The following is a 26,011-nucleotide window of genomic DNA, read 5'->3' on the forward strand; positions in this document are numbered from 1 at the left end:
CACATTACCGGAAATAGGGCTAGCAGACCATACAAACTTTTAGCATCACGCACATACGTATGATGTGGGAAATGTAAGCAAGTATATATAGAAATTGTTGGATAAGCAAGCTACGGATGGACTTCGATGAGGAACCGCATTCCTAAGATGTTGTGAATTTTGTAGTGACTAAATCCGGCTTCAATGAACATCTTGTGCCAGTTGTGCTCCTTCCTTGCTTTACCATTAAATAACATCATCATGGACAAATCCATGGTGACCTGGGCTTCTAGTATTTGGTGTGAGGGTGATCCAACGACGGTATCAATGATTATCACCTTGCCAGGTTTGGCTCCGTGGGAAGTGGCCTGTCTACAACGCGTGAGGATCTTCAAGCAGTCCTGATCGCTCCAGTTATGTAGCACTTACTGCCAATAGGATGAACCATAAGTAATAACTTTAGTTCAAAACTGCAACACTTATTATGGATCGGAGGGAGTAGGATGTCATTAGTAAGAAGTGAAGTTAAATAGTACTATTCACTACAAAAATATGTCAACTTGTGACCACCACTATTGGTCACTAAAAGGTCATGGTTTTTCTTTGCGACCTTTTTGTGACCAAAAACAGAAGGTCAAAAGCTGGCCGTCGTAAACTGACTATAGCGACCTTCTCTGTGAGAAGGTCGTAGACATTTACGACCAAAACAGAAGGTCGTTGAATCCATGACCTTTTGTTTTGGTCACTGGCTCTCTGCCCAGGCCACGTCGGATCCGACGCCTCAATCTGACGTGGAAAAATTGTGACCAATTGAAAAGGTCAAAAATTAGAATCGGCCCGGTCCAGTTGAGTGTTTATATGGGCCGAGCCCAATAATTCAGCCTTATATATATATTTTTTCCTGTTAATTTCAGTCAGCCTCATGGGCCAAGCCCAATAATTTGGCCTTTCCATTTTTGGGGCCATGGCCTTTTTGATTCGACAAATTTAGTTTTTCTTTTTCCGGGTAAACTAGTTAGATGGGTCCCAATTGTCAGGTTCTATTCAAGTGGGACACTTTTGATAGCATCATTTTCTTCAGATTTCAATTTGACAGAATAAATAACCATATTTAAATAAGAAAAGACAGAAAACACAAGTAATACTTCACATAACAGCAGCGAGAATAAATCTGTTATAGATACATTGACAACAAAAATTACAAGCTCCACAAGTGTAATTACAAGCTTCAAATTACATACTGGACTCCTTCTCTCATATGACACGGTTACATGCTCTACTAATGTAATAACACATATACAAATACAATCACAGTCACACAGATATAGTCGACTAGGCCATGACCTTCGCTACACTGGGCTAACAAAACAGCAATAGAACTATCATCACGCCTTCGACCGTCGCCCTGCTACATGAGTCAGAAGAGAAGAATCAAAACACTAGAGCCAATATATTCTGAACAGACCATTCAAAAAAGGGCAATTTCTTTAGAATAATAACACAAATTTACATAGTACAATGATTTTTGTTCTCTAGTTAGTTAAAACGAGATACCCGTGCATACAAGAAAGGTGATGCATGGAAATAGAGCATTTTACTAATAGCACACACAGTATCAATATTATGTTCTTATCGGCTTATTCTTATGCCAAAAGCAAGAAAGATAATTTTGTTGGGGAACGTTGCAGAAAATTAAAATTTTTCCTACAGTTTCACCAAGATCCATCTATGAGTTCATCTAAGCAACGAGTCATGGGAGAGAGATTGCATCTACATACCACTTTGTAGATCGCGCGGAAGCGTTCAAAAGAACGGGGTTGAAGTAGTCGTTCTCGTCGTGATCCTATCACCGAAGATCCTAGCGCCGAACGGACGGCACCTCCGCGTTCAACACACGTACGGTCAGCGTGACGTCTCCTCCGTCTTGATCCAGCAAGGGGGAAGGAGAGGTTGATGATGAAAGCTCCAGCAGCAGCACAACGGCGTGGTGGTGGTGGAACAGCAGCACTCCGGCAGGGCTTCGACAAGCACGTGACGAAGGAGGGAGAGGTGTAGCAGGGGGAGGGAGGCGCCAGAACTTCAGGGTGCGGCTGCCCCCTCCCCCCTCCCTTTATATAGGCCCCCAGGGGGGGCGCCGGCCCTGGGAGATCTAATCTCCCAAGGGGGCGGCGGCCAAGGGGGGTGGAGTACCCCCCAAGGCAAGTGGGGCGCCCCCCCCCCCCCACCCTAGGGTTTCAACCCTAGGCGCAGGGGGTGGGCCAAGAGGGGCGCACCAGCCCACTATGGGCTGGTTCCCCTCCCCGCTTTGGCCCTTGGGGCCCTCCGGGATGGGTGGCCCCACCCGGTGGACCCCCGGGACCCTTCCGGTGGTCCCGGTACAATACCGGGTGACCCCGAAACTTTCCCATGGCCAAAATACCACTTTCTATATATAATTCTTCACCTCCGGACCATTTCGGAACTCCTCGTGACGTCCGGGATCTCATCCGGGACTCCAAACAACATTCGGTATATGCATACTCATATTCATACAACCCTAGTGTCACCGAACCTTAAGTGTGTAGACCCTACGGGTTCGGGAGACACGTAGACATGACCGAGACGGCTCTCGGGGAATAACCAACAGCGGGATATGGATACCCATGTTGGTTCCCACATGCTCCTCGATGATCTCATCGGATGAACCACGATGTCAAGGATTCGAACAACCCCGTATACAATTCCCTTTGTCAATCGGTACGTTATATGCCCGAGACTCGATCGTCGGTATCCCAATACCTCGTTCAGTCTCGTTACCGGCAAGTCACTTTACTCGTACCGTAATGCATGATCCCGTGACCAGACACTTGGTCACTTTGAGCTCATTATGATGATGCATTACCGAGTGGGCCCAGAGATACCTCTCCGTCATACGGAGTGACAAATCCCAGTCTCGATCCGTGTCAACAAAACAGACACTTTTGGAGATACCTGTAGTGCACCTTTATAGTCACCCAGTTATGTTGTGACGTTTGGTACACCCAAAGCACTCTTACGGTATCCGGGAGTTACACGATCTCATGGTCTAAGGAAGAGATACTTGACATTGAAAAAGCTCTAGCAAAACGAACTACACGATCTTGTGCTATCTTAGGATTGGGTCTTGTCCATCACATCATTCTCCTAATGATGTGATCCCGTTGTCAATGACATCTAATGTCCATAGTCAGGAAACCATGACTATCTGTTGACCAACGAGCTAGTCAACTAGAGGCTCACTAGGGACATGTTATGGTCTATGTATTGACACGTGTATTACGATTTCCGGATAATACAGTTATAGCATGAATAAAAGACAATTATCATGAATAAGGAAATATAATAATAACCCTTTTATTATTGCCTCTAGGGCATATTTCCAACAGTCTCCCACTTGCACTAGAGTCAATAATCTAGTTACATTGTGATGAATCGAACACCCATAGAGTTCTGGTGTTGATCATGTTTTGCTCGCGAGAGAGGGTTAGTCAACGGATCTGCGACATTCAGATCCGTATGTACTTTGCAAATATCTATGTCTCCATCTTGAACATTTTCACGGATGGAGTTGAAACGACGCTTGATGTGCCTGGTCTTCTTGTGAAACCTGGGCTCCTTGGCAAGGGCAATAGCTCCAGTGTTGTCACAGAAGAGTTTGATCGGCCCCGACGCATTGGGTATGACTCCTAGGTCGGTGATGAACTCCTTCACCCATATTACTTCATGCGCTGCCTCCGAGGCTGCCATGTACTCCGCTTCACATGTAGATCCCGCCACGACGCTCTGCTTGCAGCTGCACCAGCTTACTGCTCCACCATTCAACATATACACGTATCCGGTTTGTGACTTAGAGTCATCCAGATCTGTGTTGAAGCTAGCATTGACGTAACCCTTTACGACGAGCTCTTCGTCACCTCCATAAACGAGAAACATGTCCTTTGTCCTTTTCAGGTACTTCAGGATATTCTTGACCACTGTCTAGTGTTCCTTGCCGGGATTACTTTGGTACCTTCCTACCAAACTTACGGCAAGGTTTACATCAGATCTGGTACACAGCATGGCATACATAATAGATCCTATGGCTGAAGCATAGGGGATGACACTCATCTCTTCTTTATCTTTTGCCGTGGTCAGGCATTGAGCCGAGCTCAATCTCACACCTTGCAATACAGGCAAGAACCCCTTCTTGGACTGATCCATTTTGAACTTCTTCAAAATCTTATCAAGGTATGTGCTTTGTGAAAGACCTATGAGGCGTCTCGATCTATCTCTATAGATCTTGATGCCTAATATATAAGCAGCTTCTCCAAGGTCCTTCATTGAAAAACACTTATTCAAGTAGGCCTTAATGCTGTCCAAAAGTTCTATATCATTTCCCATCAAAAGTATGTCATCTACATATAATATGAGAAATGCTACAGAGCTCCCACTCACTTTCTTGTAAACGCAGGCTTCTCCATAAGTCTGCATAAACTCAAACGCTTTGATCATCACATCAAAGCGAATGTTCCAACTCCGAGATGCTTGCACTAGCCCATAAATGGATCGCTGGAGCTTGCATACTTTGTTAGCATTCTTAGGATCGACAAAACCCTCCGGCTGCATCATATACAGTTCCTCCTTAAGATGCCCGTTAAGGAATGCCATTTTGACGTCCATCTGCCATATCTCATAATCATAGTATGCGGCAATTGCTAACATGATTCAGACGGACTTAAGCTTCGCTACGGGAGAGAAAGTCTCATCATAGTCAATCCCTTGAACTTGCCGATAACCCTTAGCGACAAGTCGAGCTTTATAGATGGTGACATTTCCATCCGCGTCCGTCTTCTTCTTAAAGATCCATTTGTTTTCTATCGCTCGCCGATCATCGGGCAAGTCAGTCAAAGTCCATACTTTGTTTTCATACATGGATTCTATCTCAGATTTCATGGCTTCTAGCCATTTGTTGGAATCTGGGCCCGCCATTGCTTCTTCATAGTTCGAAGGTTCAGCGTTGTCCAACAACATGATTTCCAGGACAGGGTTGCCGTACCACTCTGGTGCGGAACGTGTCCTTGTGGACCTACGAAGTTCAGTAGCAACTTGATCCGAAGTACCTTGATCATCATCATTATTTTCCTCTTCAGTTGGTGTAGGCATCACAGGAACATTTTCCTGAGCTGCACTACTATCCCATTCAAGAGGTAGTACTTCATCGAGTTCTACTTTCCTCCCACTTACTTCTTTCGAGAGAAACTCTTTTTCCAGAAAGGATCCGTTCTTGGCAACAAAGATCTTGCCCTCGGATCTTAAGTAGAAGGTATACCCAATGGTTTCTTTAGGGTATCCTATGAAGACGCATTTTTCCGACTTGGGTTCGAGCTTTTCAGGTTGAAGTTTCTTGACATAAGCATCGCATCCCCAAACTTTTAGAAACGACAGCTTAGGTTTCTTCCCAAACCATAATTCATACGGTGTCATCTCAACGGATTTAGACGGTGCCCTATTTAAAGTGAATGTAGTTGTCTCTAGAGCGTATCCCCAAAATGATAGCGGTAAATCGGTAAGAGACATCATAGATCGCACCATATCCAGTAGAGTGTGATTACGACGTTCGGACACACCGTTACGCTGAGGTGTTCCAGGAGGCGTGAGTTGTGAAACGATTCCACATTTTCTTAAGTGTGTACCAAACTCGTGACTTAAATATTCTCCTCCATGATCCGATCGTAAGAATTTTATCTTTCGGTCACGTTGATTCTCTACTTCATTCTGAAATTCCTTGAACTTTTCAAAGGTCTCAGACTTGTGTTTCATCAAGTAGACATGCCCATATCTACTCAAGTCATCAGTGAAAGTGAGAACATAACGATATCCTCCGCGAGCCTCAACGCTCATTGGACTGCACACATCGGTATGTATGATTTCCAACAAGTTGGTTGCTCGCTCCATTGTTCCGGAGAACGGGGTCTTGGTCATTTTGCCCATGAGGCATGGTTCGCATGTGTCAAATGATTCATAATCGAGAGACTCTAAAAGTCCATCAGCATGGAGCTTCTTCATGCGCTTGACACCAATGTGACCAAGGTGGCAGTGCCACAAGTATGTGGGACTATCGTTATCAACTTTACATCTTTTGGTATTCACACTATGAATATGTGTAACATTACGTTCGAGATTCATTAAGAATAAATCATTGACCATTGGGGCATGACCATAAAACATATCTCTCATATAAATAGAACAACCATTATTCTCGGATTTAAATGAGTAGCCATCTCGTATTAAACGAGATCCAGATACAATGTTCATGCTCAAACTTGGCACTAAATAACAATTATTGAGGTTTAAAACTAATCCCATAGGTAAATGTAGAGGTAGCGTGCCGACGGCGATCACATCGACCTTGGAACCATTCCCGACGCGCATCGTCACCTCGTCCTTCGCCAGTCTCCTCTTATTCCGCAGCTCCTGCTGTGAGTTACAAATGTGAGCAACGGCACCGGTATCAAATACCCAGGAGTTACTACGAGTACTGGTGAGGTACACATCAATTACATGTATATCAAATATACCTTTAGTGTTGCCTGCCTTCTTGTCTGCTAAGTATTTGGGGCAGTTCCGCTTCCAGTGACCCTTCCCCTTGCAATAAAAGCACTCAGTTTCAGGCTTGGGTCCATTCTTCGACTTCTTCCCGGCAACTGGCTTACCGGGCGCGGCAACATCTTTGCCGTCCTTCTTGAAGTTCTTCTTACCCTTGCCCTTCTTGAACTTAGTGGTCTTATTGACCATCAACACTTGATGTTCTTTCTTGATTTCAACCTCTGCTTACTTCAGCACTGAAAATACTTCAGGAATGGTATTTACCATCCCCTGCGTATTGTAGTTCATCACAAAGCTCTTGTAGCTTGGTGGGAGCGACTGAAGGATTCTGTCAATAACCGCCTCATCCGGGAGGTTAATGTCCGGCTGGGACAGGCGGTTGTGCAACCCAGACATTTTGAGTATGTGCTCACTGACAGAACTATTTTCCTCCATCTTACAACTATAGAACTTGTCGAAGACTTCATATCTCTCGACCCGGGCATGAGCTTGGAAAACTAGTTTCAGCTCCTCGGACATCTCATATGCTCCGTGTTGCTCAAAACGCTTTTGGAGCCCCGGTTCTAAGCTGTAAAGCATGCCACACTGAATAAGGGAGTAATAATCAGCGCGAGACTGCCAAGCATTCATAATGTCTTGGTTCTCTGGGACGGGTGCATCACCTAGCGGTCCTTCTAGGACATATTGTTTCCTGGCAGCTATGAGGATGATCCTCAGGTTCCGGACCCAGTCCGTATAGTTGCTGCCATCATCTTTCAGTTTGGTTTTCTCTAGGAACGCGTTGAAGTTCATGTTGACATGAGCGGCGGCCATTTGATCTACAAGACATATTTTGCAAATGTTTTAGACTAATTCATGATAATTAAGTTCATCTAATCAAATTATTTAATGAACTCCCACTCAGATTATACATCCCTCTAGTCATCTAAGTGTTACACGATCCGAGTCGACTAGGCCGTGTCCGATCATCACGTGAGACGGACTAGTCATCATCGGTGAACATCTCCATGTTGATCGTATCTTCTATACGACTCATGTTCGACCTTTCGGTCTCTTGTGTTCCGAGGCCATGTCTGTACATGCTAGGCTCGTCAAGTTAACCCTAAGTGTTCTGCATGTGTAAATCTGTCTTACACCCGTTGTATGTGAACGTAAGGATCTATCACACCCGATCATCACGTGGTGCTTCGAAACGACGAACTTTAGCAATGTTGCACAGTTAGGGGGAACACTTTCTTGAAATTATTATAAGGGATCATCTTATTTACTACCGCCGTTCTAAGTAAACAAGATGCATAAAACATAATAAACATCACATGCAATTATATAGTAGTGACATGATATGGCCAATATCATACAGCTCCTTCGATCTCCATCTTCGGGGCTCCATGATCATCTTCGTCACCGGCATGACACCATGATCTCCATCATCATGATCTCCATCATTGTGTCTTCATGAAGTTGTCACGCCAACGACTACTTCTACTTCTATGGCTAACGCATTTAGCAATAAAGTAAAGTAATTTACATGGCGTTCTTCAATGACACGCAGGTCATACAAAAATAAAGACAACTCCTATGGCTCCTGCCGGTTGTCATACTCATCGACATGCAAGTCGTGATTCCTATTACAAGAACATGATCTCATACATCACAATATATCATTCATCATTCATCACAACTTCTGGCCATATCACATCACATGACAATTGCTGCAAAAACAAGTTAGACGTCCTCTAATTGTTGTTACATCTTTTACGTGGCTGCAATTGGGTTCTAGCAAGAACGTTTTCTAACTTACGAATAACCACAACGTGATTTTGTCAACTTCTATTTACCCTTCATAAGGACCCTTTTCATCGAATCCGCTCCAACTAAAGTGGGAGAGACAGACACCCGCCAGCCACCTTATGCAACTAGTGCATGTCAGTCGGTGGAACCGGTCTCACGTAAGCGTACGTGTAAGGTTGGTCCGGGCCGCTTCATCCGACAATACCGCTGAAGCAAGATAAGACTAGTAGCGGCAAGCAAGTTGACAAGATCTACGCCCACAACAAAATTGTGTTCTACTCGTGCAATAGAGAACTACGCATCGACCTAGCTCATGATGCCACTGTTGGGGAATGTTGCAGAAAATTAAAAAAATTCCTACGGTTTCACCAAGATCCATCTATGAGTTCATCTAAGCAACGAGTCATGGTAGAGAGATTGCATCTACATACCACTTTGTAGATCGTGCGGAATCGTTCAAAAGAACGGGGTTGAAGTAGTCGTTCTCGTCGTGATCCTATCACCGGAGATCCTAGCGCCGAACGGACGGCACCTCCACGTTCAACACACGTACGGTCAGCGTGACGTCTCCTCCGTCTTGATCCAGCAAGGGGGAAGGAGAGGTTGATGATGAAAGCTCCAGCAGCAACACAATGGCGTGGTGGTGGTGGAACAGCAGCACTCCGGCAGGGCTTCGCCAAGCACGTGACGGAGGAGGAAGAGGTGTAGCAGGGGGAGGGAGGCGCCAGAACTTCAGGGTGCGGCTGCCCCCCTCCCCCTCCCTTTATATAGGCCCCCAGGGGAGGCGCCGGCCCTGGGAGATCTAATCTCCCAAGGGGGCGGCGGCCAAGGGGGGTGGAGTACCCCCCAAGGCAAGTGGGGCGCCCCCCCCCACCCTTGGCTTTCAACCCTAGGCGCGGGGGTGGGCCAAGGGGGCGCACCAGCCCACTATGGGCTGGTTACCCTCCCCACTTAGGCCCTTGGGGCCCTCCGGGATGGGTGGCCCCACCCGGTGGACCCCCGGGACCCTTCCGGTGGTCCCGGTACAATACCGGGTGACCCCGAAACTTTCCCGATGGCCGAAATACCACTTTCTATATATAATTCTTCACCTCCGGACCATTTCGGAACTCCTTGTGACGTCCGGGATCTCATCCAGGACTCCTAACAACATTCGGTATATGCATACTCATATTCATGCAACCCTAGCGTCACCGAACCTTAAGTGTGTAGACCCTACGGGTTCGGGAGACATGTAGACATGACCGAGACGGCTCTCGGGGAATAACCAACAGCGGGATATGGATACCCATGTTGGTTCCCACATGCTCCTCGATGATCTCATCGGATGAACCACGATGTCAAGGATTCGAACAACCCCGTATACAATTCCCTTTGTCAATCGGTACGTTATATGCCCGAGACTCGATCGTCGGTATCCCAATACCTCGCTCAGTCTCGTTACCGGCAAGTCACTTTACTCGTACCGTAATGCATGATCCCGTGACCAGACACTTGGTCACTTTGAGCTCATTATGATGATGCATTACCGAGTGGGCCCAGAGATACCTCTCCGTCATACGGAGTGACAAATCCCAGTCTCGATCCGTGTCAACCCAACAGACACTTTTGGAGATACCTGTAGTGCACCTTTATAGTCACCCAGTTACGTTGTGACGTTTGGTACACCCAAAGCACTCTTCCGGTATCCGGGAGTTACACGATCTCATGGTCTAAGGAAGAGATACTTGACATTGAAAAAGCTCTAGCAAAACGAACTACATGATCTTGTGCTATGCTTAGGATTGGGTCTTGTCCATCACATCATTCTCCTAATGATGTGATCCCGTTGTCAATGACATCTAATGTCCATAGTCAGGAAACCATGACTATCTGTTGACCAACGAGCTAGTCAACTAGACGCTCACTAGGGACATGTTATGGTCTATGTATTCACACGTGTATTACGATTTCCGGATAATACAGTTATAGCATGAATAAAAGACAATTATCATGAATAAGGAAATATAATAATAACCCTTTTATTATTGCCTCTAGGGCATATTTCCAACAAATCTGGCCAAATAAGCAACTACTCCGTAAAATAAAACATCAGGACTAATTAAGCAGACTAATCCTTTTTGTGAAAAATGGACTGGATAATTGGTTTTCCATACACAATCCCTTGCAGTTAGCAAGAACATGACAAACAACGTGAACATGAACACATACCATACTGTCCCCTACATTTATAGCTAGGATCAGACCCCTCTCTTATCAGTATATTGACTAGTTATTAGTAAAGCAGCAACCAACAATAGTGATAATGCAAAAGCAGCTTTTGTGCTTCTGCATATGTCTGTACTATCAATATGCTTTAGGAAGCAGAGGCAGATATTGAACATCCCTGAATAAAAGGTACCAGATTACAATGTTGTGGATATCACTAGTAGAAAAACACCTAATAGTCCCGGTTCGTAAGGGCCTTTAGTCCCGGTTCATGAACCGGGACTAATGGGTCGTTAATAATACCTCCACCCATTAGTCCCGGTTCAAACACAAACCGGGACCAATGTGCCTCCACGTGGCCCTGTGCGCCGAGCCCAGTCAGGGGGCCTTTGGTCCTGGTTGGTGGCACCAACCGGGACCAAAAGTCCATGTTTTTTTAGAAAAGTGGCTGCTTTAGGGGTTTTGGGGGTTATTTTTAGGTTGTTATGAGCTAGCTAATAGAGAGAAGTGTCATCTCTTATATCTTCGTCCTTGGTTTACCAACGCAGCTGCTATATATGTTCATTTCACCCGCTGATATAATAACTCATGCATGCTCGCATCATACATCATCATATATAATAACAAGTCCTACTAATCATGCATCATCATACAACTTCTACTCGATATTAATAATAAGTCATACGATCATCATCCTCATAGTCATCGAACCCAACCCTACATACTTGTTCTTAGCACATGATCATCAGTATCAGGTAGGACATGACCTAAACACCCTTAAGGTAAAATAGCATAAAACAATATAGGCCCTTCGCTGATTGTTGCTTCCAAGAAGCTCCTTACGACTGCCCATACATTTTTTTCCATTCTTTGATTGTCATGTCTCCACTTCTTTTAGAAACCCGGTATGGACAGTTCAGATTCGTAGGAAGACCTGGTTGTATGTTCAAAACATGAAGGCTACCGTGTGTATACATCAGATGAGGCACACAATCATTCGGGATTATCTGTTGAAAAACATAGTAATAACTTCGTAGTTAGCAATGATGTACTAGTTTTAGAAGTGTGCAAAAAGATGCACGGATGTCGTAATAGTAAAAAATCTTACCAGGGTATCTCCATGGTAGTTACCGTAGTTCAACACATGCACTAGTGGCACGTATTGACCATAATGTTGAGGAGTTTGATTGTAGATATTGTAATTCTCAAGATCAGTACAAAATGCGACCAGATGATTTTTCTCCTGATAAGTTAGTTCGGAGCCTTCGGTGTAGTAGGTTCTGTCTACCATCTTCCGCACATTCTTTGAAGAATGAAAATAAGCTGTCAATGGAAATAAGTTGTCAACTATTTTGAAATAAACAATATAAATTACTTAATAACTATGTTAAGCTCACATGGGGGAAGAATTGGAGGTGTATCCACAAGGACGAAAATCGAAGGTCTCTCTTGCGCGATTGTAGGATCACCAAGATCCATGGTGACAAGCATACCCTCATCAAAACCACACATCTTGCAAAGTGCTTCCCAGTTTTTGCAACCAAAATGGGTTACACTCTGAGCATTGTACAACTTTACTTGAAAATCCACACCATGATGGGTACTTAGGATAATTTTTTGGTTTCCATACTTTCATGGTCTTCAAAACCCATCCTCTCCAAGACATAGCGTCTTGCAAAGCATGGGATAAGCTAGTCGAATTGGAAAAGATGAAAAATACACGTTAAAATAGTTGAAGTCGTGCTTAATTACAAAAAAAACTATTGTCGTCGTTGCGTATCGTATGAACATCGAAGGTCTCCTCGAGCTTAATGCTGAAGCGCCGATCTTCGTCCAGCTCAATGAACCTGTCGCACATACCTCGGTCGTCGTGGCACCAGTCGCACTCCCCCGGGCGGTTTTCATCGTACGAGTACGACATTTCCGGCCTAAGTTCATAATTCAAATATTAAATATATGTACTAAAAAAACCTAAATTAGATCATTATTATTAATCACGGGTTGACTATCGGTGATGATATGTAGCTCCTCCTTTCATTCCCGAGTGCATTATTACAACAAATTGTCTAGCACACGGGAATGAAGGAGAAGCTACCCCCATGACAGCGTGGATGATGGAGGGGGCTCCTAGATTTCTGCATGGAGTGCTCTTCAATTTTAGCATTCAAAGTAGGAGTACTTTTCCAATATGAGCATTCAATAAGCAAAACCAAATCGTAAAATAAAGTAGTATTCAAATTAGCATGCATTCAATTATAACCAAAAGTACATCATCTCTTGTGTCCGTACATCGTCGAATACTCCTCGAATACTATCATACATATAGCATCGCTAATTAATATAGCTAGAACCGTAGCGCCCGACGGGTATCGTCGCGGGCGGTGGACACCCAAAGATAGCTCCAGTGAGATCCCTGAAGAACCTGCCAGGTATTGTCGAACCTGCCCTGGAACGCAACCATGTAGCGACGGACGTGCTCGTCCTCCTCGCTGACACGGTGACGTACCACCTCCGCGGTGTCCGGAAGCCTCGGCACCGTCACTGGCCCACGCGACCGCCACCAAACAAGGATCGGGTCAACAACGGGCTGCCTCCTCACCAACCTACGTCCCCCAGAAGGTAGCACCTCCCAATACCAGCCCGGCGGAGCCCAGTCCCGAACATGGCCCTGATCAAGCAGGCCTCCACCGCCGAGTCGACGACGATGAGGATGCGTGATAGGCATCGCCGACGTCGATGCGGGAACTACGTACTTCTATATATAGTTAAATAAAGTAGTTTTATTAATTAAATCAACTATCTAGTTCAACTAATAAGCACTTACTATAAATAAATAAAGTAGCACTTACTATAAATAAATAAAGTAGCACTTACTATAAACTACTTCTATATATAGTTAAATAAATTAGTTTTATTAATTAAATCAACTATCTAGTTCAACTACTAAGCATTTACTATAAATAAATAAAGTAGTACTTACTAAAAACAAAGTAGCACTTACTATATAGTACTTACTAAAAATAAACTAGTATTTTTCTAACTAACTAATATTTTTCTAACTAATTATATTACCAAAAAAATCTAAATAAAATAGTAACTATATTCTTCTAACTAGCTAGTTCAATTATAGTACTTACTAACACAATCTAAATATCACCAAAAAATCTATTAATAATAATATCACAAAACATACTATGAACAAATTAATAGAAAAAAATCTATTAACAGAAAAAAATCTAACACAATATGAACAAATTAATTACACCAAAAAAATCTAAATAAAATAGTAATTATATTTTTCTAACTAGCTAGTTCAATTATAGTACTTACTAACACAATCTAAATATCACCAAAAAATCTATTAACAATAATATCACCAAACATACTATGAACAAATTAATAGAAAAAAATCTATTAACAGAAAAAAAATCTAACACAATATGAACAAATTAATTACACCAAAAAAATCTATTAACAGAAAAAATCTAACACAATATGAACAAATTAATTACACAATCTAAATTAACATACTATGAACTACATATCTAAATTACTACATATCTAAATTACTACACATCTAATCTAACAAAAAATCTAAAAAAAATCTAACAAAAATCATAAAAAGTTGCTCACGGCGAGGTGCGGCGCGGGGCGGCGACGACGTCGGGGCAACGACGTCGGGGCTGCAGGGCGGGGCGCGGGGTGGCGACGGCGTAGGGGCGGGGCGGGGCAGCGACGACGTCGGGGCGGGGCGGGGCGGCAACGGCGTCGGGGCGGCGACGGCGACGGCAAGGTGGCGGCAGGCGACGGCGCGCGGCGTCGGGAGATCGAGGAGGAGGAGAGATCGAAGTGGGGATGTGGTTCTGAAATTTTCCGTATATAGCAAAGTCTTTGGTCCCGATTGATGGCTCCAACCGGGACCAATGCACCCTTTAGTCCCGGTTGGTAGGACCAACCGGGACCAAAGGCCTCTTTTCAGCAGCCCAAAGGGCAGGACGCAGAGGGCTTTGGTCCCGGTTGGTGCCACCAACCGGGACTAAAGGGTGGGCATTGGTCCCGGTTGGAGCCACGAACTGGGACCAATGGTCATGTGCTGGCACGGTCCGGCACGAAAGTTTAGTCCCACCTCGCTAGCTGAGAGGGGCGCACAGTGGTTTATAAGCCCCACTGTCGCACCCCTCTCGAGCTCCTCTTCACTGCAGGCTTACGGGCCTACTTACTACTGCTTTGCCTGATGGGCCTACTGGGCTACCTGCGGGCCTGAATCCTGGCCCATGGTGGGTTTCTAGTCGTATTCAGGCCGTGGGGGCCCAGTAGGAGGCACTTTTTTTCTTTACTTATTGTTGCTATTTTTATTTATTTTTCCCAGATTTTTTGTTTTGTTTTCTGCATTATTATTTTTTTGTTTTTTTGCTTTATTTTTTAATTCTTTTTGCTTTTAGTTTTAGAACAAATTTAAACTTTCTGTTAGTGCCATTAGTTCTCAAATTAGAAAACACTTTTTTTGTTTTTTTGTTTTGTTTCGTGCTTTATTTATTTTATTTTGTTTCTACTTACAACAAAATACTTATTGTTGCTATTTTTTTCCCAGATTTTTTGTTTTGTTTTTTGCATTATTTATTTTCTATTGTTTTTTTGCTTTATTTTTTAATTCTTTTTGCTTTTAGTTTTAGAAAAATTATAAACTTTCTGTTAGTGCCATTAGTTTTCAAATTTGTATACACTTTTTCTGTTTTCTTTTTGCTTTATTTATTTTATTTTATTTCCAGTTTTTTTGTTTTGTTTTCTGCATTATTTATTTTCTTTTGTTTTCTGCATTAAAGCATTTCAAATGAACTCTGAAAAAGTTGAAAGTTGAAAGTTGGCATGGTATCACGAGGGCCGAACCATAAGACATTAAAGCATTATGTGCCGGGACTAAAGAGGGGCATTGGTCCCGTTTCGAGCCACCAACAGGTACCAATGGACTCGTCTAATTACTTATTTTTTTTCTGCAGTTGTTTTTTAGTTGATTCTTTCTGCAGCTGTTTTTTTAGTCCCACCTCGCCAAGCGAGAGGCACTCGCAGCTGTTTATAAGCCCTGAGTGCAGCGACGATGAAGAAGAGGCTCAATGCTCACCTGCACGTTGGTTCACTTCAAGCCTTGAGGAATAGGGTAGACTGCACAGAGCTATGTGCAGTGCAGTTTACACTATTCCGAAAGGCTTGAAGCGAATTAACTAGCATTGCGCCTCTTTTTTATTTTTAATGACTTATTACCACACAGAAATAAATAGAAAAAATAAATATAGCAGAAAAGAAAAAACTATATAAAAAACTACTCCGAAATAAATAGAAGAAAAAATAGTTGTGATTAACTTTACTAAAATCTTTTTTATTTTTAATGACTTATTACAACTCGGAAATAAATAGAAAAAAATAAATATAGCAGAAAAGAAAAAAACTATATAAAAAACTACTCAGAAATGAGCATAGATGCGCTTATAGAGAAAATTCAAACTAAATTCATAATAAATTTTTACTAACTTCAGAGAAATTTAGTATGAATTTAGGTCAAATTTCCTGTATAAGGCATCTATTTTCATTTTGAGAGGAGCTCAACAAGGCAGAGAGGGAGGGGCTTATAAACCGGTGTGAGGCCCCTTCGGTTGGCGAGGTGGAACTAAACTCTGGCCGCAACGAGGACCAACACTTTAGTCCCGGTTAGTGGTATGAACCGGGACTAATGGGCGTCCTTTGGTCCCGGTTCGTGCCTCCAACCGGGACCAATGGTGGTGGGCCAGGAGCAAGGCACATTGGTCCCGGTTCGTCCCACCAACCGGGACCAAAAGGTCCAGACGAACCGGGACCAATGGCCCACGTGGCCCGGCCGGCCCCCGGGGCTCACGAACCGGGTCCAATGCCCCCATTGGTCCCGGTTCTGGATTGAACCGGGACTAATGGGCTGACCCAGCCTGGACCAATGCCCCCTTTTCTACTAGTGTATATAGTTACTTGGTATTTCAATATTTCTACTTAACACAACAGAATTACCCCAACCTTGTATGTTAAATTAAGAGATGCATTGCAAATGTCTGAAGCAATGTTATGCGCTATATCCTTCTCATTATCTCAAGGCAGGCAAACTAAGATTTCACGCGAGCTACAACAGTGGCGTCTACAACGAAACTACAACAGTAGTAGCAACAGATGGAGGCAATTGGCTCACCTGCAGTACCTGTCCAGGAGCAAAGTTGAGGACGCACGGGGCAGGGGCAGCAGGATGCAGCTTGGGGACATGGTCGGGGAAAACAACCAGCAGCAGCAGCTTGGGGACTCTGTCGGGAACACAACCAGCAGCAACAGCAGGTCCGGGGAACACAACCTGAAATCACATGGGAAGTTATTTATTCAATTTCACCAAAGACCCCCTTATTTGTTAGAAACAACTTCCCCTAGACAATCAGCATAAATAAAACATGAATGCACCTAGATGTTGTCAATTAGCATTTGGTCATATGCTCTATAAAAAATGGGTGATTGCTACATGCCCGAAACAAAGCTACTGCTAGAGTGTTGCGTACAGCTAACATGTTTGATGAGCTTCGATATGAAGAGAAAACCGGAGATAGGTAATTCAGTGGGTTTGGGCTTGACAACAGGAAGCAGGAACACAACAATTGACGAAAACAAGATGCCAAACTATATTTAGTAGTGTATATATATTGTGGTACTATGTTCCTGTCAAGGGCAGCTTTCGTACCAGGGCCTAAAAACATTGTAAACAAGTAGAAATACTACTCCATTGTTACCAGTCAGCCAAACCTAACTATAGCAGCACCGAAATTTCTATTAGTCTATAATAAGTATAACTATGCATCTACTAGTACTAGTAATTGTGCAATGTGACAGCAAGCATTAAACAGCACTTAAAACAAAGCAGCATCACAATATCCCAGCAATTGTTCTGGAATAGATACAAAACAAGCATGTATTGACCATCCTACTGGTAGCAAGTACATAAAGGTAATCACTTAACAAGCAGCACAAACATGAACGAGTCACATAACTAAGTACAATCCAATATCCCAGCTGAGAGCGAACATGTATTTGACATTTCAGGATTTCAATACATGCACGATAGAGAGTGGCGCTCGGTTCTTACCATGGCACAAGCGAGAGATGTCCCCGACGATGCCCTGCTTCTCCATTTCACACTAAGGCTCAAACAGCTCCGCGGTGTGGATGATGCCCCCTCCTTGCTCCATCCAGAAGGCAGGCCACGGACTAGGAAGCCATGCATATTGCAATTTGCACAAGTTTAGAGAAATACAAGGAACTGGTATCAAGCAGAGCACAAGTTAACAGAAAGTTACGGTCCAGGAGCCAACCTTCCAAGGGAGTAGCATGATGCATCGTCGGAGTGCCTTCATCTGGAGTTGCAGGCCGGATTTGTGAGCTGCTGCTTTGCATCCCCACATAGCACGCCTAGGTTCTCCTAACATACCAACCCGAAAGACAAAAACATGATTATGGAGCTGGTACATCAGAAAAGGAATCGATGCACCAATGACATATGCAACTAAAAAAATAAAACCAGTATTTCACATATTATTAGAATTGCATATTAGATGTCTGCAAGATGAGTGTTGCTTCATATAAGATGTTTGGTGATTTAACAATCAGTATGCTGTAGGAAATTTTGTTTGCCTGTAAAAATACCAAGGGAAAAAACAGAAGCCACAACCAAAAATTGCGAGATTTAGTATAAAGGAAATAGCCTCAGCATTCAGATGTTTCTGATAATATTGCACACTAATCCAACAGAATATACAGAAGGTGTCCTCATAGCTTTACTAATACCAGGAAGTGTGGATAGTGGGGTATAGAAACAAAAGCAAATCCATTGTCATGTTCTAGGAACTAACTATTAGAGTACATGCTCTGGATATAAATGGAAGTAGAAGAATATAATGAGATGTCAATAGTCTCTGCGAGGTTTATGCAAGCAGGTCTTTTTATACTACCACTTGCATGATTTATTTATTTGAAACAGCAGGAGAACTGCTATATTCACTGATTATAGAAAGCTTAAAATGGCAGTCGCACATAGCTAGCATGGAGTATTAGTAAGATTTACAGGATGGATACCTCCCGTAGCATACACTCAAGATCTCAAACAAACAGATGGATATAGCATCACACATGCAGATGGAAGAAAAAGAGGCAAAGGATCAATCACAGGGCATCCATCATCCAACCAATGATTTGGTAGAATTCAACCAATGCATAGAAGCAAAGTTCCACAGTTGCTAGCTAGGTGTTTGCAAAGGAAAATGAATCGCTGTTTCTTTTGTTAGAATCATTCAAATGAGGGGGGCTATTTCTTATCCTTTAATTTTAATGCATCAGAGAACCACAGAAATCACACTTAGGAACAACTAATGATCCATGCTGCCACGAATCTCCTAGTAGCGCGCAGTGGAACCCCTATAGTTATACCTGGATCTCTCTGAGTGCCTCGATGCGCTTCCTGACCTTGGGCTACAGAATCTCGAGCAGGTCCACGTGTCGCGCCGCCAATCCCTGCAATGTGTTCTGCACAACCACCACTGCACCTTGCTGCTGCCCATCGCGTGGTAATTAATCTCAATTTTTTGGTCAGCATAATGAACAAACAATCAAGCATCAGCATCTCTATACACTCAGCAAGCAACAATAATAAAAGCAACAAGGCCAAGGACGCAAAGGAGCCAACAGTATTGCCATGTATACACTCTTTTCTTCACATGCAAAAAAAATGTTCACTCTTTTCTACAACACACATCACACTACTTTTGAGAGAAGTAAGATGCACTCCGTGAGAATGTAAACTACCAGAACCTTGTAAAAGTTTTTGTTCAAAAGCTAAATCACTTACACCACTCTAAATATGTTTCAAGGAAAGCCCTTGATTTGGAGGTTTCAAATCAAAGAAAGGTCCCATTCCATTTGGATACTATTGATTACAGCTTACAGAATGATATATTGGTGGCTTAGAGATCAATGCATTGTTTAAACTCAAGAAAATAAATAGGTAACAACAAAGTTCAGGACCATAAAATAGATATTATGGCCACTAACTACAATGATTATTTCTACTGGTGGCATCCTTAGAAGGGAAAGCTTCTACTAGCCATTCTATTGCATCATAGTGTCATGGCATGTCAATATATTCGGTACAAACATAAGGTAGAAGGTATGTAGGAGAACCTCATGCTTGACAGGGATTTCTCTGAATTTAATGGTTGATAGCCCCTAGCTAACTGAACCTAAATGAATGAACGAAAAGGGTAGGGCATAAACACATGAGGATGTTGAGCGGGAGGCCCCTGTCGGCGCGGCGAAGTTGTGGACGGAGGCCAGGGAGGAGGTGTTCAGGGAGGTCTGGCTCCATCTGGTTGAGGTTGGCAGCGGGGGTCTCGGCAAGGATCTGAAGACGTGGTCCCCTGTTTCCTCTTCCTCTCCTCCCTGGATCTCAACAATTCCGCGGGAACATATACCTGCCGCAGCCACGATTAGCATCCCGCAGACATTCAGAGCCGAGCGTCAGAACAGCTACCAAACGGAATCGAAGCAGAGGGAAGACGTGGCGGTTCTCGGTGGACAAGGACCATACCTCCGGCATCCCGATGAGGCGCATCAGCTCGGCAACGACCCGGCGCTGCTCGTCCACCCAGCGCTCCCACTCCCGCATCTCCCGCCGTAGCGCCTCGTCCGCCTGCTGCAGCGCCTGCCCCGTGACCTGCTGCGCGGCCCGCAGGCGAAGGGCGGAGCACGGCGGCAAGGTCACTGGCGGGGGTGGGGGCTGGTTTGCATCGGGGGAGGGAGCCGGGAGAGAGGCGGCTGGTTTGGGTTCGGATCGGATCTAGAGCTCGGTCGCCATGGCTGCGCCGCGGGCTAGGATTTCGGGTGCTTGGGAGGCATGGGGATTCGGGCTCCTCGCCGTTGATGGCCATGGTGCGGGGGAGGCGGCGGCGGCTAGGGTTTGGCGAGCGGGTGCGGCTGCGGGAGAGTGGGGGCGTGGGGGCTAGGGTTGGAACGGTGGGGAGTGGAGGCTGTGTGGGTGAGGGGGGTGAGAGGGATACGTGGGTGAGAGGGTGAGGGGATGAGGTCCGCCGTTGGATCCCGGAGCATCCGACGGTGTCGGATGCATGATCCGCGTGATATGCCTATAGAGCAATCAGAACGCAACAAACAATTTGAAGACTTTATGACCTTCTAAATAGGTCACGAAAAAATCATTTTCCATTTTTTAGTGCTCAAAATGAGTTCTTTTTTGTAAAAGACCTACCAAATATTTGTTCAAATGATATTCTTTATATTCTTTATATTTGTTCAAAATGAGTTCTTTATACTCTGCAAAAGTTTACATCTTGGAATAGTAAACAGTATCGCCAAAAGGGATTTTTTATATTCTTTGCACAAAAAATCATTTTCCACTTTTCGAGAGCCCCAAATGAGGTTTTTTTTGAAGGACCTACCAAATAATTGTTGCAAAATTGGACCAAATCATTTTTATAAAATACTAGGCCATATTTAATGCACAATTGACAAAATGGTTGGGTGAAAAAAGTTTTGATCCACCTCTGGTGAAAAAGACAAATTTCCACCATTTCAGCTGGAAGCGGGTCAAATTTGAACTGTAGCTACCTCGTACTTTGTTCTTTATTTTTTCCAAAAATCATTTCTAGGTACATAATTATCTATTTAATCAGAGAAACACCAAAAAAATTCCAAGATTCAACCACTAGCTAGGAACGGTCAACCCGTCGTTTTGACCGCATTTTGAAACGGGCATAAAAAATTCAAAAAAAATCAAAAAATTGGAAAACCTTCGCATTGTGTCATTATATGTGACCAAGTTTCCAGAAAAAATTAATAAACTTGTAATATGGTAATTATTTTAAAAAAGTGTTCTCAGAAATGAGCTATCATGCGTGAAGATTCATGGCTTTCAAGCCAAATGATCAATCTTATGGCCACATTCATGGCATAGTTTGTTCAAATGATCTCATATTATGCACAAGGGTGCATCTTGGAATTCCAAACAATATTGACTAAGGAAGTTTTCATTTTCTTTGCACAAAAAATTCATTTTTCATTTTCCGAGTGCCCAAAAGGAGATTTTTTGTGAAGGACGTACCAAATAATTGTTGCAAAAATGGACCAAATCAATTTTATAAAATACTAGGACATATAATGCACAATTGACAAAATGGTTGGGTGAAAAAAGTTTTGATCCACCTCTGGTGAAAAAGACTAATTGTCGTCGATTCAGTTGGAAACTGATCAAATTTGAACTATAGCTGCCTCATAGTTTGCTCTTTATTTTTTCCAAAATTCATTTCTAGGTACATAAGTATCTATTTAATCATAGAAACACCAAAAAAATTCCAAGATTCAACCACTAGCTAGGAATGGTCAAGCCCGCCGTTTTGACCGCATTTTGAAACGGGCATAAAAAATTCAAAAAAAATCAAAAAATTGGAAAACCTTCGCATTGTGTCATTATATGTGACCAAGTTTCCAGGAAAAATAATAAACTTGTAATACGGTAATTATTTTAAAAAAGTGTTCTCAGAAATGAGCTATCATGCGTGAGGATTCATGGCTTTCAAGCCAAATGATCAATCTTATGGCCACATTCATGCCATAGTTTGTTCAAATGATCTCATATTGTGCACAAGGGTGCATCTTGGAATTCCAAACAATGTTGCCTAAGGAAGTTTTTATATTCTTTGCACGGAAAATTCATTTTTTATTTTCCGAGTGCCCCAAATGAGGGTTTTTTATGAAGGACCTACCAAATAATTGTTGCAAAAATGTACCAAATAAATTTTATAAAATACTAGGACATATATAATGCACAATTGACAAAATTGTTGGGTGAAAAAAGTTTTGATCCACCTCTGGTGAAAAAGACAAATTATCGTTGATTCAGTTGGAAACGGGTCAAATTTGAAATGTAGCTGCCTCATAGTTTGCTCTTTATTTTTCCAAAAATCATTTCTAGGTACATAAGTATCTATTTAATCATAGAAACACCCAAAAAATTCCAAGATTCAACCACTAGCTAGGAACGGTCAAGCCCGCCGTTTTGACCGCATTTTGAAACGGGCATAAAAAATTCAAAAAAAAATCAAAAAATTGGAAAACCTACGCATTGTGTCATTATATATGACCAAGTTACCAGGAAAAATAATAAACTTGTAATACGATAATTCTTTTAAAAAAGTGTTCTCAGAAATGAGCTATCATGTGTGAAGATTCATGGCTTTCAAGCCAGATGATCAATCCTATGGCCACATTCATGGCATAGTTTGAGCAAATGATCTCGTATTGTGCACAAGGGTGCATCTTGGAACGGCAAACAATATTGCCTAAGGAAGTTTTCATTTTCGTTGGACGAAAAAACTATTTTCCATTTTCTGAGTGCCTGAAATGAGTTTTTTTTTGTGAAGGACCTACCATATATTTGTTGCAAAATTGGACCTAATCAATTTTATAAAATACTAGGCCATATTTAATGCACAATTGATAAAATGGTTGCATGAAAAAAGTTTTGATCCACCTCTGGTGAAAAAGACAAATTCCCGTCGATTCAGTTGGAAGCGGGTCAAATTTGAACTACAGCTGCCTCATAGTTTGCTCTTTATTTTTTCCAAAAATCATTTCTAGGTAAATAAGTATCTATTTAATCAGAAATACATAGTTTGATGGCGAGACATCGAGGTTTGGACGGTGGACGAGGGCCCCAACTCTAGAGCGCGTAAGCTCGCATGCCCGCCGCGTGGTCACGACGTGACCGTGGCATTGCCATGTGTTCTGGGTGGCCTAGGCATGTCTAGTGGGTTGGGCACTCCCCAGGTAGGTGCTAGGAAGAAAATCACAACATAAGATTCTCACGAGGAGACCGATCGATGCTCAAACATGAATAAGCAGCCAAGTGTTTGATTTGCGGTACAGGAAATGCACATGGCTAATGGACGTGAGTTTTGGTTGAGGATGAATCAGTTACTAAGAAGACCGTCTTCACAAATTTTCACCTCAAAAGGAGGAGCCTAGATGGTACTTGCTTTACAAAGTACCACACTGGACATAAATACGAATGTTGAAGCTGGGCTCAAAATAATGAATGGATTGAGCTGGCATTTGCTAGAGGATGGTTATTTGGGCATAGGAAAGCACTGTAGAAAATGGATACCATTTGGACATGCCAAAGTGGTCCTTCCTTCACAAAGTGCTGCTCTGAACAGAATAGGAAAATGAATATTTTCTAATTATTTTTGAACTAGGCAAGGAATGTTTTTGACATATTTGATGAAGATATGATCCAAAACATTTATGAGAATTTTTTGGGAATTTTTGGAATAACAGAAATATAGGTTGCTTCACAACCTAGGGAAAAAACTGCCACATGGACATGACACATAGGCAAAACTGATGAGATGGCGCCTAGTCATCACAACCCACCACAATCTACAAGGCTATGACCATCTATATTGGTCATTAACAACTAGAAATAAGGCAGCGGACCAGCACTGTTTGCTTTGTGACAATTTCGTGTAAGGAAATTATGACCTTTCTGACCAAAATGGTCGCAATGGTTTAGGGTTTGGAGCCCCCCGAACAGATTTTGACCAATTGGTCTGAAATGGTCATAGATCTATGACCAATTCTTCCAGAGTCACTGACAGAAGGTCACTAGTTGACATATTTCTTGTAGTGATTCTACCTTAAGCAGAACAGCATCAACGGGTGGAACGAACTCCATCATGTCACCAGCAACAAGCTCAACCGTGCCATCGGGCGAGATTCCTTGTATCATATGTGGGAGGTCCAACATCGAGCACTTGACACCTGGGAAAGCCTCGGCGATGGTCCTCGCCGTGGTGCCGTTCCCACCGGCAACGTCGACCAAGGACGTTATCCCGGCGAACACCTCGACGCATTCACGGACAGCAAGGGCGGCAACAAACTCGCTGGTGGCACCCATGGCCCCCTTGAACAAGGCGTTGAATTCGGGTCTCGGCTACCGACGCAATACAAGCTCCCGCCGTGCGCCATCATGAATGGCGAGCCGGTCGTGGCCCCCTCCTCCTCGCTCAGGAGCCACTGGTGCAGCCGTAAGGAGGCCGACACGAACAAGTCGGTGGTGCCCAGGAGCACGCACGGCAACATACATGAGGTGCCCTCCACTAGGAGACGGGAAACCGTGTTGAGGTGGTACACCGTTGTGGGTGACCCGTCGCCACCGGCTGGTGCGACAGGCACATCCTCGGCCGTGAAGATCCCTGCCGCAGCCAGCATCTTCATGAGGCGACATAGGTAGGGGCGTTTGCTTGGATGGAGGGGGGCGGCGGAGAGCAGGTCGGGCAAGGAGGCGGCGCCACCGCAGCGGTGGAGGACATCAGGGATTCCGAGCTTCACAGCACTGTTCAGTGCCATGGACTTGAGGTACGCAAAGGTGTGGCAAAAGAGCTCCGCATCGGCTTGCAGAAGCTCAGCTTTTGAGGTGGCTACCATGGGCGTGGCTGTGGTCTGATCCATCTCCCTTAATAATTTTGCTATTGGTATTGGGTATGGACATCTGAAGTGAAGGTTACGGCCGATTTATAGGAGTGATAGCACCACACAATTCATAAGAGCATCTGCAATAGATGAGTAGATGTAAAACTACTTAACTTTTACATCTCCGGGCCTAAAAACGCATCTGTAATAAGATAATGTAGATGTAAAGAAAATTACATCACCTGCTCCAAGTAATATAAAATACAACACTTTGAGATACAAATTTACATCTCCAACCGCCGGAGATGCAAACCCAGATGCAAAACGGCCAGTTGCACACCAACCCAACCACCCTAAAGGTTCCCCTTCCCTTCCCTCCTCGACTGGCCGCCTACCTCGATCCGCCGCCGCGTCGCCGGCCTGCCGCACCCCGTTGCCAGCAAATCCAGCCTCCCCACCCCCGCCGCCACCGGATCCACACCTCCCATCATCTCTAATCACCCCAAATCGCCGTCGTTTCGCCACTCCGCCTCTGCCCGCTGTTCGTCCTCAAGCATGGCCGTCGTCCCGCCGCTCGGCCGTCGCCCCACCACTCGTCCTCAAGATCACTAGCCGCCCAGGCGCTCGTCTCCAAGCTCGTCCGCCGCCCCACCTTTCGTCTCCAAGCTCGGTCGCCGCCGTTCGTCCTCAAGCTTGGTTGCCGCCGCTCGTCTCGATCCGCCGCCGCCATGCCGCTGAACTAGTTTTACATCATCTGTTTGAGCATAGTTTTACATCAAATATACATCATCAGTTGACTCTTTTTTGAAGATGTAGAAAGAACTTTTTATTGATGTAAATTATACAACACCTACTTTTACATCTCTAAATATACATAATCTATTGAAGATGCTCTCAG

At 43.8% G+C, this 26,011-nt stretch overlaps 1 pseudogene; it reads right to left on the reverse strand.

Annotated features, from left to right (window-relative positions):
• Positions 1-110: 110 nt before the first annotated feature.
• Positions 111-25,152, reverse strand: LOC123085062 (flavonoid O-methyltransferase-like protein Os11g0303600; annotated as a pseudogene).
• Between the last annotated feature and the right edge of the window lie 859 nt (positions 25,153-26,011).

Source organism: Triticum aestivum, chromosome 1B (assembly GCF_018294505.1).
Source record: "Triticum aestivum cultivar Chinese Spring chromosome 1B, IWGSC CS RefSeq v2.1, whole genome shotgun sequence".
In the NCBI taxonomy this organism is placed as follows: domain Eukaryota; kingdom Viridiplantae; phylum Streptophyta; class Magnoliopsida; order Poales; family Poaceae; genus Triticum; species Triticum aestivum.